General features: G+C 33.8%; 1 long non-coding RNA gene across 2 annotated transcripts in view; it reads left to right on the top strand.

Moving 5' to 3' along the window:
* Window positions 1-12,701, top strand: part of LOC108693783 — a 104,127-nt gene that overhangs the window by 36,129 nt on the left and 55,297 nt on the right. For both annotated transcript variants that reach the window (XR_001932036.1, XR_001932037.1), the window contains exon 2: window positions 9,299-9,484. This is a non-coding gene — a long non-coding RNA (uncharacterized LOC108693783). The remainder of the gene's footprint in view (window positions 1-9,298; window positions 9,485-12,701) is intronic.

Raw genomic sequence — 12,701 nt, 5'->3', positions numbered from 1 at the left:
TATTTTATTTTATTATTTTATTAATATTATATTGTTATATTATATTTTTATGTTTATATTAAAAATGTATTTATCAAATTCAAATCATTACGCATGCATGCGTAATGATTTGAATGCCCCAATTGTATCACCTTCTGTTATGAGGCAAATGGAGCGTGCTCTTAATTGATCCATGGAGTATGCTCTAACACGACGCGAACATCTAATTGTCATATTAATGACGCAAACATATTGGAGCGTGTTGGGCATGTTGGAGCGTGCGACGCGAACAAACCTTAAGTCCAGAGTCATCACGAGAAAGTGCACCGCTGGCGACAACCAATATAACGACACAAGCAAATTCATTACTAAAATTACCCAATATACATAGATCTCCCGATGTTTAACGATGAATGATCAATAGATCACATTTTATGACACGTTTGAAGCAATATATTAGGTGTAGTAAAAAGAAATCTATTATTTTCCCATTCAATTTCATGCAAAAATAATGGATTTCTTTTTACTACATCTAATATTATAGAATCTAACGTAAACTTAACGAAAATTCAAAAATTTTATTATTTGCAATCAGCAATGAAGGGTCACGCAGCGCAATGTTTCCAATCGTTAAATCTATCAAATGAAAACTACGATGCAGCATGGAGATTATTAAAGGCATGACTTGAAAAATAAAAAGATTATAGTACATCATCATGCATTATTTGATTTACCAATAATCACGAAGGTGTCACGTACCAGTCTCAGAAAGTTGATAGATGATGCAGCAACATATCTGCGCGTTAACAAAGCTTGAACAACACGTAAACATATGGGATATATTATTGATTCATTTAATCACTCTCAAACTCAATCCTAAAACGAAACGACAATGAGAATTCAAGCGGAAGTTCACAACTTTACCAAATATGGTGAAATTTATTGATTTTTGAAACAAATGCTGTTCGATTTTAGAAACATTAGTATTGCCTAATAAGAAAGGAGACACTTCACTGCCTGATATAAAATATAATCGCATAAAAAATTAGTAGCTTTAACGTCACAATTGTCAGCAAAACAATGCCCGTTGTGCAAAAGTCTTCATTGACTATATGCATGTTTCGTAAATTGTCAAGTCATAAAATTGCGTGAAGCGAAACGACTAAAAATTTGTCTAAATTATTTACGTTCCCATATTGATCGTGAGTGTATATTCAGTGATTGTCAACGGTGCAAACAACGACATAACACAATGTTACATTTCGATAATAGCAAAAATCCAAACGTTAAGGCGTCTAATTCCGAGAAAAAGGAAACTTACAGCGCAAAAAAATAGACGATCCTTCGTCACAAACATTAGCATTACTGTTACGACATCTCATTATGCCACTATAGTACAAGCCTTATCAACAGCAATTATCCTGATACATGAAAAAACGGTCATTATCAAGAAAGTCGAGCGCTTGATTCCGCATCTCAATCTTATTTTATGACGAGAGATTTATGTCAACGACTGCAATTGACTACTCGATCATTTAATTAATGGCATTGGTCAAACCAATTTCGTATACCATAGAACGATTACTACAATAAGGTCAAAATATAATGACTATCAAACAGACTCTCTTTAGACACTAATCAACCGACATTAATAGAGACGAAGCTAGGTTGGTATCTTTATTCTTCCTTGCAAGTCTGTGACTCAGGATAATACGACACATTGTTGCTTCTCTTTAAATACACAAATCTAAAAACAACTCGAGCGATTGGAGGAGATTGATCAATCAAGCTTGTATAAAAAAAGCTTGTATTAAAAAAGAGCAATTATGTGAAGACAATTTCGTGTTCACCAACGCGATCAAGATGGAAGATTTATCGTGCAATTACCATTGAAGGAAAATATTTCGTCGCTCGAAAAATTTCAAGAAATCGTGGAGAAATGCTTGAGAAACGCTCTGTTGAGAGGAGGCTCGATAAGCATAACGAGTTAAAGGAGGCCTATATTAAATTTATGCAAGAATATGATCGATTAAATCATGAGTTAAGTGGAGGAACCTGACAATGGTTACGCGAATTATCTTCAACATCATGCGGTTAAATCAATGAGTACTACTATTAAAGTACGTGTAGTATTCGATGCATCTTGTAAAACCACATTAAGCAAATCTCTCATACTAATCGTGGGACTGATTATTTAGAATTCTTTATTCATTATTGTACGATTTCGGCATACATACATGATAACGGCTGATATTAATACTTAAGATCTTTGTGTAACAAGACTTGCCAATACATTAAAATATCTTGCTATATAAAGATCACAGAAATTTATAACAAATTTTATAGCGGACTATTTCCGGACAAATACAGATGTTTTGCTTGAACATTGTGATGTTTAGCATCATTCCTCGCTATAAGATGCTTACATCAATTGATATTGGAACATCAAATTGTGCTTCCGAATGCGAGCAAGACGATCATGCAGCATTTTTATGTCGATGATCTGATGACAGGCGGGAACGACTTATCACAATTAAAGATATTGAAAGAAGATATCACGAAGATCCTGTGCGTTGGTGGATTGGAATTACATAAGTGGAATACAAACGAAGAATCGATGATAATCAGAAGGAAACCAATGCAAACTTCGACTAGAAGATTAACACGTTAAACTTTATTTGGAAATTAGACACCTTTTAAAATCGATTTGAGGAGTCATTCATCTAAAATAACGAAGAGAATCGTATTGTCAATTATCTCGCAAATTTTCGACCCGTTGGGTTTGATTGGAACAATCGTTATTCAGTCTAAACTTTTATTTCAAGACCTGTGGCGATTAAAAATTGGATAGGACGACCCGATTCCGTCAGAGCTGCAATCAAAATGGATACATTTTCATGACCAACTTCAGTACATTTCAGAGCTCTCAATTTTACGGTATGCCTTTAAAAATAGACGTTAGCGAAGCTGCATGGCTTCTGAGACATCATCAGAGATGGTTTCTGATACTTGTATAAGCCAGGTAAGCTTAAATCCGCTGTTTGCTCATAGGTGGCATTAGTGAGCGTACAAAGCTACCCTGAGCACACTTTTTTTTATGTGTTTGACATCTGTCCACATTAACCAAAAAGTGCACATCATTAGCAATTTCATACAACACATATTTTTTCTTTCGCAATCATATCTAGTTTTTTGCTAAAAAAAAAGCATATGCGGGAAGCTTTGCTTTTCTGTTTCAATTTGAAGAAATCGGCTGCCGAATTTCGAATAATTGTGGAAGCCTATGGCGACAATGCTTTATCGGAAACAACGTGCAGAGATTTCGCCGGTTCAATGACGACAATTTTGATCTGAGTGACAAGAAGCGTGAAAATCGACCCAGGAAGATTGAAGACTATTAATTGTAGGCTCTTTTGGACGATCGCAAAAAATGCTTGCCGAGCAATTGAGTATTTCTCGAGCAGCCATTTTCATGCGGCTACATGCTATGGGGAAGGTTCAAAAGATCGGAAAATAGGTGCCGCATGAACGATAGGCAGATGGAGACGCCAAAACACATGCCAAATTCTGCTTGCCAGACAAAAAAGAAAGTTGTTCCTGCATCGGATTGTGATGAAAAGTGATCTATTTTCAGAATTCTAAACGCAAGAAATCTTGGGATGATCCCGCCCAATCATCAACATCTTCCTCAAGACCAAATCGCTTCGGACGGAAGACGATACTGTGCGTTTGGTGGGATCAGGAGGGTGTCATCTATGAGCTGTTAAAACCTGGTGAAACTGTTAATGCTCACCGCTACCACCAACAACTGATAAAATTGCATCGTGCTCTGCGTGAAAAAAGGATTTCGGAAAGGACATTATCGGAAAAGATATGACAAGCTGATTTTCCTCCATGACAACGCACCATCGCACATCAACAATGGTCCAAAACTACTTGGAGAGTACACTCAACTGGGAAGTGCTACCTCATCCCGCTTACTCACCAGACCTGGCACCTTCTGACTATCACCGTTTTCGTCGATGGGCCACGCGCTCGCTGAGCGGCACTTCGATTCTTAATAAGACGTCCGAAAATGGCTTGATGAGTGGTTTGCCTCGAAAGATGAGGAATTTTTTTGGTATACACAAATTGCCCGAAAGATGGGAAAAATGTATAGTTAGCGAGGGCAAGTACTTTGAATAAATTTGTTTTTGCTTCCTAGGAAAAAAAAATATGTTTTTCTAAAAAATACAATGGATTTAAGCTACACCTGATATATATGTTAAAACTGTAAATGAATGTGGAGAAGCGACTATCTAATATGTGCGAAATTGAAGGTGGCACCTTCGAAGAATATCTCACTGCCGCGACTCGAGTTATGTGCAGCACTCTTGTTAGTTAAATTGTATCAACAATTGATTCTAGCACTAACAATTTCACCAGTTTCAATCTATTTATTCAACGATCACTCTGGTCTGGATAAAGAGTGAACCAGCAAGATAGGTACAATTCGTTTCAAATAGAGTCGTTGAGATCCAACGATTAACAAAACACGTGAGGTGAAATCACGTAATTTCAAAGAAGAATCCTGCAGATATCATATCAAAAGGAATGCGTCTTGATCAACTATAATTTTGTCAACTTTAATGGATTAGCCAAACTGGTTGAAAATAGAAAATTGACCATCTAATTATGTAGACATCCTCTTTAATAAGGATCTTCTTCGAGGAGCGAAGGAGGAGTGAAGTACAATGAAGGTTTTCCATTGCTAAACGAAAGCGAGGAGTTGTTCTTAAGATTTTCTTCTCTCTTAAAGTTGAACCGAGTAATCGCATATTACTTGAAGGAAAATACGTTGCACTCTGAGTCGAAGACTGCAGGGCTATTGATGGTTGCGGAATTAGAGCGTGCAATGATGACGATTTTAATTTCTAGTACAGTATCACGAATTTGCTGACGATATCAGGAACTTAAGGTTAATCAAGTGAACAAAACGAGTAGATTGTGCTCATTACTTCCTCTTTTGGATGAATATAATTTGATACGAGTAGGAGGTCGACTATCTAATGCACCAATTCGTAAAGATGTTTTGCGAAAGTATATGTTTTTGTTCACAATCTCCGTCATTAAATTAACAAATGGATGTTTTATCTGCGGCACGTATTACGGTTAGTCGGTCATTTTTAACAGTCGATTATGGCGGGTCGTTCATCATAATGGTTTCAAAGAATAAAACTCGTATGTGTATCTGACAAAGCTTATATGTGTATCTTTGTTTGCTTTACTATACGTGCGATACATTTGGAATTAGTTATAGATTTAAGTACATCAGCATTTATAAGGGTGTTGCAGAGATTTATAGCAAAACGGGGCAAATGTGCGAATATTTATTTGAATGATGCAAGAAACTTTATGGGTGCAAAAAACGAATTATGAGAAGTTTCTGATCTACTATAAACTCCAGAGAATCACGCGAAGATATTAGACTTCCTAACAGAAAACTCGATTCAGTGGACTTTCATACATTCCGCCTCCATTCACCATACATGGGTGGTCTATGGGAGGCCGCTATTAAATCTCATTTACGGAAAAATTATTGGAATAACACCTCTTAGCTACGTTAGTATTTATACAAAAAATTGTCTACGTTATTGGTACAAATGAAGCATGTCTAAACTCAAGATCTATCTGTCTAATATCAGATGGCACAGATTTGACCGCTTTGACGCCGAATCACTTTTTAATTGGAGTGCCTTTAACTTTATTGTCAGAATTAAATAGGGGAAATCGGGGAAATAGGGGAAATCAGTAGACTATAGGAATAAGTAGAATAATCGAGACTATATTAAAAACAAAACACGCGAGACACGTGTAATCGTGTCTAAGCACGCAGCACTGATTGCCGCTCAGTCTGCTGTAACATCTCGTTGCGAATAAAATCTATGATAGAAATTATGTTATTTTAAAAAATCATATATCTAATTTTAAAAAATCATATATCTAAATATTTTTATTCTTAAAGTTTTTGTTTTACTATAGTATATGATTGTCTGAGATATTTGATTTCTGTTTAGATAGTAAGTATATTACTTAATAAAATCCAACAGATTTTTTTTGTTTACGTGTCTTTGTTATCGTATATTATTAATGTTTTTAAAAAATGAAGGGATAGAGATAGTAGACTAATCACAGCATGGAACTATATGACTCATTTAGTGACGACTCTTATAGTACTTACTCAAAATTTTATTTCTTTAAAGAGATTTACCTCAATGATAAATATTATAAGTTTAATTCTTTTATATCCAATCTCGAAAATTAGAATCATTCGACGTATTTTTGCACGAAACAAATAAATTTTGTAAAAAGAAGCATGGTTCTGCTCTGCGAAGTGAATGTTTGTGTTTAAAATATATTTTTATAAAAGTATTATTAATATGTAGCCAAAGATGTAGCTTAAAATACATTAATCTCCATTTTAACAATCTTAATCAAATTACCCCAGTCCCGGAGCTAATCCCTAAGCTAGCCCTGAATCAGATGAAATGCATAAGAAAAATGAATTTTTTTCATATTAGTTATCAATTTCTCTTATTATTAAAATATTAGTAATCAAATATATGTAGTAATTGATGTTTCAGAATTCATTACTATTTTTTCAATAAGTCTCTTTTCTAGTTTCGTCTGTAAAAATTCGAAACTAAAAAATGAGTTTACTAGCCTACCTCCCTTATATCAGATATACCAACCGTTCGACCAGACATCAATTGCTTACAAAAATGCGACAACATTTCTAGAAGAGATCCATTGAATATATTATCCAACAACGTCAGAAATGGACTCATTCTTTGGAGAATAACATCAAAGTTGCATACTATTATGAGAAGAGAATACATTTCCTATACACGTTTAGGAAGAGTTACTGCAGTATATCCCGGAAAGGACTAATTCAGATCGTCAATGTAAAGATTGCGAAGGGGATCCTTCACGTAGTTTCCCGAAATTTTGTATTTTGCCGCTCGACTTATTCGTTCTTTTATTTGTGTTACAAGCCACTGGCGAGATGTTTAATATTTTATACCTTACAGATACTTTGTTTTTTTTTTCTTTCCTTTAACTGTTAATTTGAAAATGGCACCGAGTAAAATGGCATGCGAATCTGTTTGAGTTCGAAAGATGAGAGTTAGGGACTCTAGTGAAGCAAGTACTGCATAATTAAAACGAGCGATCTACATGGTCTTTTGCGTGCTTGCGTGCGTGTGTGTGAGAAATATGACGCGATTGTAATGCGTATCATTGTTGTGAAGATCTGCGAATTCCTATGTATAAAATCATAATTCAAATAAACTTTCAACTACTAAGACACGCATTAGCTTATCAAATATTTCCTGAACAAAATCCATATGTACGATATACTATTTAAGTACGTAATGATTCTTAATACATTGTTTAAAAAAATGTTTTTCGCAAATTATAAACGTATTAAAAAAACATTTATTTAATTAGAATATTATAAACTATTTTTATACGTATTTTAAATACGTAAATAAAATGTTAGTATTTCCTGAACTATTTTTTAACGTATATGCCATATAATGCCGATACCAATTTTATATCATACTTACGTTCAATAAATGCATAATGTACCAACATGTGTTTTTTGAGATGGTGCTTTGGAAGCGATTACTTATTAAGCTTCTAAAGCTGTATTCAGGGCTGTATCTAATTAATAACTTTTTCAAATTAAATTATATATTTAAATGACAAGTGATATGACAGAATTCAATTCAGAATATTGAGAATTGTTAACTCTTTGGAAAAACGTAGTCTCCAATAATATTGATTACATATATGGTAATCCTGAAAGATGGAAAGAAATGCGCCATGCTTGTATATATATTAGCATTAATATATGTGGACATATATAGAGATCCTGGATGATATCATGATGTAAGAATAGATCATCAGAGATCATCATCAGAGATCTTATAAAGAGATTTTATAAAGACCTCAGCACAGACTTTTTAACGCATAATGTATAGTGTATAAGCGAATCAACTAATCAGGCTCTTTTCTTTCCCTTTCCATGGAAAAGAAAAATTTCGATTGATTGATTCCCTTATACATCCTGCATTATGCGTTATGCAAAGGTCTATGCAGGCTCTGTATTCTGTAACTCGTTGTGCATTATTATGAGCGCATAACGACAGTTGCGCAGATATTTTATATAATAAAAAAGCTGCGTAACTGTCGTGAATTCATAACGATTGTATAAGGAGTTACAGAATATACGAGTTATGGTCATAACTCTTAACGATATTGTCAATATCGTCATATTGCGCAGATGTTATACTTGAATTAATGATAATTGATACAAATCGTCCATATAAAATTTCAATCGGATAATAATTTAATGCTTTCCATTTGGAAAATTGACTAAATTGACACAAATCGACACAAACATTATTCTTTCTTTCTTAACATTCAATGAGTAACAAAAATAGAAAGATATTCGACTTTTGTTACTAAATAGAAAATACCTAATGATATTCGGCTGTCTGGTTGGATAGTAAAAAGATGTCGGATATCGGATATTTCATGAATATCCAGTATTCAGCATTCCTATTTTATACATAATCAATTTTATACTAACGTTTGATAAACGCATAATATACCAACGTATATCAAATACATAAAAAAAGCCATCGATCAAATTTTGGATGTTATAAATAATACATTATATATTCTTTTATTAAATCAATTTAGTCCAGATATAATTGCGAACCGATAACTTTCGATTTCAATACAATCATTCTGAAACACTAATAATCCCCCCCTAAATTAAATTAGAAAAAAAAAAGAAAGAAAGTAAGAAATTTATTGCAAAAAATTTGTAACATCCAAAATTTTGCTTTCTTTATCGCATTTGATATATTCACATGTACGGTCCTGCTTAAAATTCTTAATATATTTATACCAATATATGTTTATTGGAAACATCTTCGTATTATAATAGTATAATATTTTCAACTCAAAAGAGAAACGTTGTCCACACGTTTTTAATAGGTAATATGATAATTACAGGACCCTATATAATTTTCTCTCTTTATCTCTTTCCCTTTCTCTCTCTCTCTCTCTCTCTCTCTCTCTCTTTCTTTCTTTTTTAATATTATTTATATTTTATATAATTATGCTAAGTGAAATATTGATGCGTATTTATGTGTTATTGTAATAAGGATTTCAGAAATATATTCTTGACTGCGAAAAACTTTCTCTACACACAATTACAATCATACAAGATAATATCATAATTAGCGATATTATTTACTGTTTTTAGATGGTGATGATTATTTGTCTATGCTAACATGACAATGAAACGCTAAAGAACTTTCCTTTCGTAAAAATGGATGAAGAAGGCCATATCCGTCGATGAATGTTAGTAAAAGTTGAAGGGATATACCTATACAACGAATAGCAAAAGCCTGCCTCGTCCATTGCGATCAGCTACATATCTCACATTAAGGTATATCAATATATATATTTGTATCAATATATGTATTAAAATAATAGTGACCCTGATAGCAAAATGCTAGCAAATTGCAGGCAAATTAGTAGCAAACTCGAGCAAATTCTCACTACATAACTATAGCCATATGTGTTCGCATTTAGCTATAGATCTCGACAAAGCCTATAGACATGTTATGTCAGCAGATGGATGAGTCCGCTGACATAACATGAGAGCAATTGAGAGTCAAAATCGTGCAGATCCTGACATAATCTGACGACTGCAGCTGAAATCGAGCAAAATTTATCATTTTCTCTTAAATCTATTTGTTTTTTAATAAGAAATTTTTCACACATACATAAACTGTATATATAAATGGTTATATATATTATAATATATTATAATATATATATTATAATAATTATGCATAATTATGCAGGGTAAAGACCGTAACGCTTAAGGATAGAGATCATTTCCTGAGATTATTTTGAGACGAAAATTCTATTATCAAAATGTTAAGGTTTTAATAGATTTTATTGGGAGTACAAATTAATCCGTTTCCCTAAAGATAGCTCCAGCTGTTGTGAATTGTTCATACACAGTGACAGATGATTTTGGCGATTTCAGAGAGGTTAAACATCTGCTAATAATATTCAGTTTATACCGCTTTGAGTTATATACAAAAACTTCGATTTTTACTGTGTTTGAAATGTCGAATTTTGTTAACCAAGCAGCATTTGCGGGAGGTTTTGATTTTCTGCTTTAATTAGAAGAAAAGTGCGGCTGAAGCCCATCGAATGCTTGTCGAAGTTTATGATGACACTGCTCCAACTGATAAATCATGTAGGAAATGGTTTCGACGTTTCAAGGATGGAAATTTCAGCGTCGAAGACAAATCTCGCTCTGGACAGCCAAAAAAATTCGAAGACAAAGAATTAGAGGCATTACTCGAAGAAGATCAGAGTCAAACGCAAGAAGAGCTTGCAGAATCATTGGGGGTAACTCAATAAGCCGTTTCTGTACGATTGAGAGCCATGGGAATGATTGAAAAACAAGAAAATTGGGTGCCTTATGAACTGAAAACTGAGGAAGGTTAAAAGGTGATTTTTCACTGGCGAACAACTGATTCAAAGACAACAGAGAAAAGGTTTTTTTGCATCGGATTGTGACTGGAGATGAGAAGTGGATATTCTACGATAACTCCAAGAAGAAAAAATACTACGTTAAGCCCGGTCAATCGGGCTTCACATCAATACCATGGCCGAACATTCATGGTTCGAAGATCTCTCACGCTCTGCATCTGGTGTGACCAAAAGGGTCTTATTTACTATGGGCTGCTGAAACTTGGCGATTCCATTACGAGCGATTGGTATCGGCTACAATTGATTCGTTTGAGCCATGCATTGCGAGAAAAACGGCCAGAATACGAGCAAAGACATGATAAAGTTATTCTTCTTCATGACAACGCTCGGCCTCATGTCACTAAAGTCATAAAAAAATATTTGGAAACGCTCAAATGGGATGTTTTACCGTACCCGCCGTATTCTCCGGACATTGCTCTTTCAGATTACTGGTTGTTCCGAAGGATGCAGCAAATCACTTCTTTCGCAGAAATCGAAAATTGGCTCCAAAATTGAATCGCCTCCATAGACGAGTTATTTTTTCGAGATGGAATTCGAAAATTGCCTGAGAGATGGGAAAAAGTAGTAGGCAGCGATGGACAATACTTTAATTAATCTGTTCATTTTGTTTTGAAATAAATGCATAAAAAAACGGACCGAACTAATTTGTACTCCCAATAAATTATAAGTACTTAAAGTTATTGAATTATACTGGCTAAAGTTTAGATACGACACAAACGGAAAATCCGCACCTAAGCATGCGAATTTTAGGCGGTATGATTCGCTAACTTTAAGTGCCTATAATTCAATAACTACAATCACCGGCAAAAAAAAAACGGGCCACTAAATTTTAGTACAAATTTTTAATATTTTCAAATAGCGATAATTCAATGAAAAATCATAGTATCAAGATGAATCACAATTCCAATTAAAGCTTGAACATTTCTCTCGATTTGGACCATTGGAGATCAAATTTGAGTAACACAAAATGTAATACAAAATGACGGATGTTGAAAGCGGACTGTCGAAAAATAGTTAAAAAATTTTTTCTTTAAACTGTTTGTACTGCTCAGAGGAACAGAGGTTGCATATCATAAAAGTGTATGAGTCTTTAAGTTTATTGATTTCCAAACAAATCTATATTTTAAATATATTTCTACGTTTTTTTTTGACAAAAGCTATATTTAAAGAAGGTATTACAAAACAACTTTTTTTTGTACTCAGTATAACTCGGAAACAAATTATTGTAGGAAACTTTATCAGAAAGGAAAAAAAATTAAATTTCAAATTTTAACTCTTTTAATTTTATATAAGTGTTTGCGTATACATATGCATGCGCATGTCCTACTCTCAGCGTTATCCAGGATTAATGGCATGGAAGTAGCAGGAATCTGGTCCCGTGTGTGTGTGTGTGTGTGTGTGTGTGTGTGTGTGTGTGTGTGCGCGCGTGCGTGCGTGCGTGCGTGCGTGCGTGCGTGCGTGCGTGCGTGCGTGTGTGTACGTGCGTGTGTGTGTGTGCGTGCGTGCCTAGTCAAAAATAATTTCTCGAAAAGACGTTTCGATGTCAAAAATAAAAGTCGAAAGTTTTCGAAATTTCTATTGATTTCGATGGATTTTTGATTCCAATTTCGATTAATTTTCGAGTTGAAAATAAAATCTTGAATTGACCTAGTCAGCATAAAAATATACTATTAGTGTCACTAATGTAATCAGTAAATTCGACAAGTATTGTCACTAATAGCGTAATAGTGATGGAGAAAATTCATTAAAGTCTCATTGAAATTTTATTCTGAAAATAAGTATTATTGATTAGCATCATATTTCAGAGGATATACGACAAAATTATAATAAAAAAAAATTTATTTTATAAATTTGAGAACTAATTTTATGATGCACCCATGCGCGGTCACCCATCTGAATCCGAACCTCCACTTACTACACTTCATTTCTATGATCGTACAGGAACTATTCCTTTGAAGAATCATGAACATCTATAATGCTAATAGATATAATTGTAACATATCTGTTCAAAGATGTTGTGAAAGAGGTGGAACACATAAAAAAATATAATTAAATAGTAGTAATGTATAAATTATAACACCTATGATAATAAT

The sequence above is a fragment of the Atta colombica genome, unplaced genomic scaffold (assembly GCF_001594045.1).
Source record: "Atta colombica isolate Treedump-2 unplaced genomic scaffold, Acol1.0 scaffold98, whole genome shotgun sequence".
Lineage (NCBI taxonomy): Eukaryota > Metazoa > Arthropoda > Insecta > Hymenoptera > Formicidae > Atta > Atta colombica.
Note: the sequence above shows the minus strand (reverse complement) of the source record. Positions and strands in the feature narration are given on the sequence as shown.